A 5,971-nucleotide genomic window follows, 5' to 3' on the forward strand; every position below is an offset into this window, starting at 1 on the left:
GATTGAACCCATGTCTTCTGCATTGGCAGGAGATTCTGTTTTTTACCACTGAGCCACTGGGGAAGCCCAGCTAAAGTCTATTCCTTATTCAAATTTCTTTCATTTTTACTGGTCTGATCTGCTTGATAGCATATCAAACATCTGCCACTTGGAACAGGCAGGAACATATTCCTTGTGACTACAGAGGATCACCTCCCATGTGTTAGCTAAAGTTAGGGAGACACTTAGATTCAGTGTGAGCCTTACCGCTTCTCCACCCAGAACTGTCCAAAGATAAAATGGCCTTCCTTGAAAGACAAGTGTCCTATTATGGGGGCCAGTCAAGTGCTGGCTTAAGGAGCACTTGGTAGGAATGTTGTGGAAGACATTCAGATGCCGACTGGTGGGAGTGGGACAGGACAACCTTACAGCTCCATTCCAGCCAGACAGCATGTGCTTTTGTGAACTCTGCTGCCCTTGTTTTGCAGTGGGAAGGCATTTCCTGTCTGCAATTGGGAGGCTGGCTGGGCTGCCCCACCACCTGCTGCCCAGGGCTCCTCCCCAGAGATGTAGCAGAAGGGCTGGCAGCTGATTGCTCCCCAGACAGGCAGCATGCCCTGGGCCCTGCTGTAGGATCTTAGAGCCTGGAGATAAGCCAATGCTCCAAGCCAAGTGCTAAAACCACCCCTCCCCAAACCCCAACACTGCGAGCTTCTTCTTTCTATGACCCTGAGGTCACCGTGGCTGAGGTCTTGCAAGACTGGAACAACAGGGCAGGACAGACTGTTTTGTAAGTGTTTCTTAGTCTGTCGAAGTTTCTACTTCTTTTAAAAGACCTTTCAGGTGTTTCCTTTCCTCTCCTTTTCATTAACTTGAAAATTGCAAATTATATTTGCGAAGAGTGAAAGAAACAAAAAATCCCTTGCCTGAAGGATTTCTTCTCAACTTACTTCTTAGTAAACTCTGCTCTGAATGGGGTTTCTAGCTGGCCCAGCTCTGGATCTACTGAGGAGAGAACTCAACAGCATTTCAGAAAGAAGATTTAGGACTTGTGGCCTTGATTTGAAAATTACCCTGTCTCTACTTCTGTTGTTTTTCAGAGATGAAAGATCCTTATGGTGTGGAGTGTGTATGTGTGTGTGTGTGTTGTGTGTGTGTGTACAGTCAAGGGCACATCTATCATTTTGCCCAGTGATGAAATATAGAATACAATAGACAATAAACAATAGATAATAGAATGCCAACTGTTATGATAAAAAGTGGCTTGTGGGCCAATGGACTCCACTTCGCCATGTTGAATGAATTCAAATCCAAAAACCTTAATATGCTGTGAAATATACTCAGGGTGATCTAGCTCCAAATTTTCTCCCTGCTTCCTCTCCTATTCACACTCCTTCCTCAATAATCTACCAAGTTGCTTGAAATTGTTGCCTTTAACAGTGCTGCTTACATGTCTCTAAGAATTCTAGTTAAAAGGATTGAGTATCATAGGATGGATTTCTCACTAACCTATTTGTACCCATCCTAGCAGGGATAGCTTGATCACAGAGTCTACCTGAGAACTTAGATTCTAGTGTGGAGATAGAATGGGATCTAAGACAAGCAAAATTTCTAAAACATTTTTTATTTTGTACTGGGGTATAGCCAATCAACAATGTTGTGATAGTTTCAGTGAACAGTGAAGGGATTCAGCCATACATATACATGTATCCATTCTCCCCTCCTATCCAGGTTGCCACATAACATTGAGAGTTCTGTGTTCAATGCAGTAGGTCCTTGTGGTTATCCATTTTAAATATAGCAGTGTGTACATTTCCATCCCAAACTCCCTAACTATCCCCTCCCACATCCTTCTCCCAGCAACCATAGCTTCATTCTCTAAGTCTGTGGGTCTCTTTCTGTTTTGTAAGTTCATTTGTATTATTTCTTTTTAGATTCTTTTTATATTGTGACATGTAAGAGATGTCACAATATTCCTCCTTCTCTCTCTGATTTACTTCACTCAGTATGGCAATCTCTAGGTCCATCCACGTTGCTGCAAATGGCACTATTTTTTTCTTTTTAATGACTAAGTAATATTCCATTGCCTATATGCACTACATCTTCTTTATCCATTCATTGTGTATGGACATTTAGGTTGCTTCCATAAGACAAACAAATTTTGATGGAGAAGGAAAGAGACCCAAAGGACGTGATGGAACAAAGACCTGGAGCAGCTCTGACAACAAAATGATATCAGGCTTCTGTCTCCACCCACCAGGTGAGCTCATGGACTCCTGTTATAGCAATTAGTGCCAATATGCCAATATCTCCAAAATCCAAATCTCCAAGGCAGACCCCTCCTCTACGCTCCTGAGGCCTGAATCCAAACTTCCCTGATCATCTCTATTTGGAATTTGCAGGCCCCTGGAGTTTTGTATCAATCTATCTGCTCACCTTTCCTTCAAAACCAGCTTCTCTTCCTAGTCACACTCAGGTGAATTACAGTGTCACCCACCCATAGGTGCCCAAGGAAAGCTGGATGTTTGCCCTAGCTATTCCTAGACCTTCCACGTCCAGTCGCAAGTCCTGTGTGGTGTCCTCTTAAATATCTCTTGAATCTAGCCCAACTCCCCAGCCCCACTGCCATCGCTCTGAATGGAAATCTCAGCATCTGTCTCTCCTAGACCTTGTTAGTATCCTCCTGCCTCACCCTCAGTCTGGCCACTGCCCAATTACTTTTTCTAAACTGCAAATCTCATCATGTGCCTCTTTTACTTAACACTCTTAGTGATTGCCTATTTATTCCCCTTGGAGTAAAACTCCTTAACATGTCCTGAAATATATTGCCCTGTGGTCTGGCCCCCGAGTTCCTCTCTTGATTCATTCCCGGCCCATCTTCCCTACCCCATCTTACATTCTGTCTCAGACCACATTCAGCTACTCAGAGCGCCACAAATGGGCCAGACTTTCTCTTGTATAACTTGAACGTCCTGCTCTCTTGCCTGGCATTCCTTTAGCCTCCTTCTTTGCCTGTCCAGGCCCTCCTATCAGGGCTGAGATCCATATTCTTCCTCGGGAAGCCTCCCTGGTCCATCTGAGCTAGACTGCACCTTCACCTGTGACACCTGGTGTACTGAGTGGTGTGGCTGCGCCTGCCCATCTCCCCTGGGAGTCTGTGAGCCCCTCATATGTGGGCAGGATGCTGCAGCCACCCCCGCCTCCCCATTGCTTGCAATGGTGCTGAGCTTTCCATCACTGCTTGTTGAATGCATGAGTGTCTGAGTCTTCATTACCTCACAGAGTGTTTGTGAGAATTAAATGATGACACGAGAAAGGACTTCATAAACTGTAAATGTGTTAGGGCTATTTTGGAGTAGCAAAAGATTTAGAGAGGAAATGAACAAGCTAGGTAGGTCCCCCAACTGTGAAAAAAGAAAGATGTTGAGCTGCGATGTCCTAGGGAGTCAGGAGAATGCCAGGACAGCTCTGAATACAGTACCTGTGACCTGGAACTACTCGTAGAGGGAAAGGACACCTTGAGGAATCACTCTGGGTCATGTGAGCTCAGGGAGGATCATTCTGGTGCAGTTCTCATCTCTACTGTAGCACAATCAGTCATCTCGTTAGATGCTCGGGCAGTGAGCCGACACATTTATAGCTTGAAACCAGAGCTTCCTTGTGTTTATATGACTCTTTATTAGATGGAACATGCAGACTGTTGGAACAATAAACTCATAGTCCTCATTAAAGATGTAGATCAGATTTTTATGACATTTTGGCAGAGATCCTGGAAATTTCCATATTCGCCTCATCAGTGATGCCTTTCTTGGTGTGTGTGTGTGTGTAAGAGAGAGAGACAGAAGAGGGGGGAATGATAACAAATGGGAAAACAAGTCCTGCTCTTTTTTGTTGGCCGTGCACAAGACTCACTCTACGTCTCTCCCATCCCTTCTCCACAGGGCAGAGGTCTGACGAAGCTGAATTAAAGCACACAGCTGAGGCTAGAAGCTGAAGTAGGGTTTCTTATCTCCCCCAGTAGTGAACATGGGTCTCAGACGCTCACATTCCCTGGGCTAGAGACAGAGTGTCATAGGGACAGAGGGAGTTAGAGGGGGCCAAGCGACCCCCATGTGCAGGCAGGGTGGGGATGGAGGTGACTGGTCCTGGACATGTGGCTGTTTGTCACCTCATAGGGACATTGTAAAAACTATACTGTTGATGACCTGGGTAGTGCCATCATATTGGCAATGGCATTTGCCTTGAGGAAGAACTAAGAAGGATGTAGACAAGAAGGAGGAACCCCATGTTATGGGAAAGCAGTCAGATAGATCAGTAGTTAATTAACCATTGGTATTTATTCAGTACTGTTGTGAATTAAATTGTGGTCCTGGCCCAGGTTCATATGTTGAATAACCCCCAAGGTGCCTGTGTTTGGAGACAGGGCTTATAAGGAAGTAATTAAGGTTAAATGAGGTCATAAATGAGGGACCTTAGCAGATGGGATTGGTGTTCTTGTAAGACAGAGGTCCACAACCTCCAGGATCTAATGCCTGATGATCTGAGGTGGAGCTGATGTAATAATAATAGAAATAAAGTGTACAATAAATGTAATACACTTGAATCATTCTGAAACTACCCCCTACCCTGGTCTGTGGAAAAGCTGTCTTCCATGAAATGGTCCCTGGTGCCAAAAACATTGGGGACTGCTGTTACAAGAAAAGAAACAGATATTAGAGATTTCTTTTTCCACATATATGCACAGGCCACATGGAGACACATGAAGAAGATCTGCAAGCCAACAAGAGCCCTCACCAACCCTGTCAGCACCTTAATTTATGGATTTCAAACCTCCAGAACTGGGGCAAATAAATGTCAGTTGTTAAGACATTCAGCCTGTGTGTTCTGTTATGCCAGCCCCTGCAAGCTGAAACAGGTATCTGCTGTGTGCAAAGTCCTTTACTTTTGGGGGTTGTGAAAGAGGATCCCTTCCCTGGACCCTTGGTTTCATCGGGATTTTCCTGTTTGAGTCCCATTCTTTGAGTCTCCCTAGGTAGCATTTCTTTCCATGGCACTATGGTTTAAGACAGAATTGTGGCTTTCTCAAAGTTTTGAGAGAAGACATCCCTAATCCTTCACTAAAAGCCACTCCCTCCTGCTCCTCTTTCTTTATCCTAAATTGAGAAGTTTGTGCACGCCTGTGATAAATGGGGGAAGAATCATTCTCAAGCTCTTGCTGCACAGGCTTTCTGCCATAAATAGACTCTCATCCCTGGTCAACCATGCCAGGCTAGGAGTGGGAGGAACGTGGGTTCTGAATTCCCCAGATCTTCCCAGTTTGCTACATGAATGGACTAAAATGCCTTGTCTTACTTAAAACTCCTAAGAGGCATGTGTGTGTATGCTCAGTCACTCAGCCATGCCTGACTCTTTCCGATCCCATGGACTGTACACCTGCCAGGCTCCTCTGTCCATGGAATTTTCCAGGCAAGAATACTAGAGCAGGTTGCCATTTCTTCCTCCAGGAGGTCTTGACCCGGGGATCAAACCTGAGTCTCTTGTGTTTCCTGCATTGGCAGGAGGATTCTTTACCTTTGTGCCACCTGGGGAGCCTAAGAGGCACATACCTGACTTCAGGTTTTCTCAGTATTGTTGTGACTTTTCAAGATTAATTTTCAGAAACGGTTTGATATATGTGCCCAGATAAAATATATTGTTCAAAGAGTGCTCAATTATTGAAATAAGCCGCTGTGAGTATGGTTCTGAGCTGCAGCGGGCAGAGAGAGAGTTCAGCTTATAGAAACCAAGGTGGGGGCCCCTGGGCTTCTGACTAAGTGGACACTGGGAGCTGTCGGCGTGTCCCCCAGTTGCCACTCACGGAGCCTTCCATCTCATACTTATGTCTTGCTAAAGAGAGGAACATGGGGAGGGGTGCCAGCCTACCATGCACCAGGGGATTTTTCTTGGCAGACAGAGGTAGCTCCAACCACAAGTCTCATGTGGATCAACTCTG

The 5,971-nt window shown here is 45.3% G+C and overlaps 1 long non-coding RNA gene across 1 annotated transcript; it reads left to right on the top strand.

Moving 5' to 3' along the window:
• The first annotated feature begins 688 nt into the window (after positions 1-688).
• On the top strand, positions 689-4,837 carry LOC122427623. The gene is made up of 3 exons (XR_006265500.1): positions 689-769; positions 2,116-2,239; positions 4,724-4,837. It is a non-coding gene; the product is annotated as an uncharacterized LOC122427623 (long non-coding RNA).
• The last annotated feature ends 1,134 nt before the right edge of the window (positions 4,838-5,971 follow it).

The sequence above is a fragment of the Cervus canadensis genome, chromosome 2 (assembly GCF_019320065.1).
Source record: "Cervus canadensis isolate Bull #8, Minnesota chromosome 2, ASM1932006v1, whole genome shotgun sequence".
Lineage (NCBI taxonomy): Eukaryota > Metazoa > Chordata > Mammalia > Artiodactyla > Cervidae > Cervus > Cervus canadensis.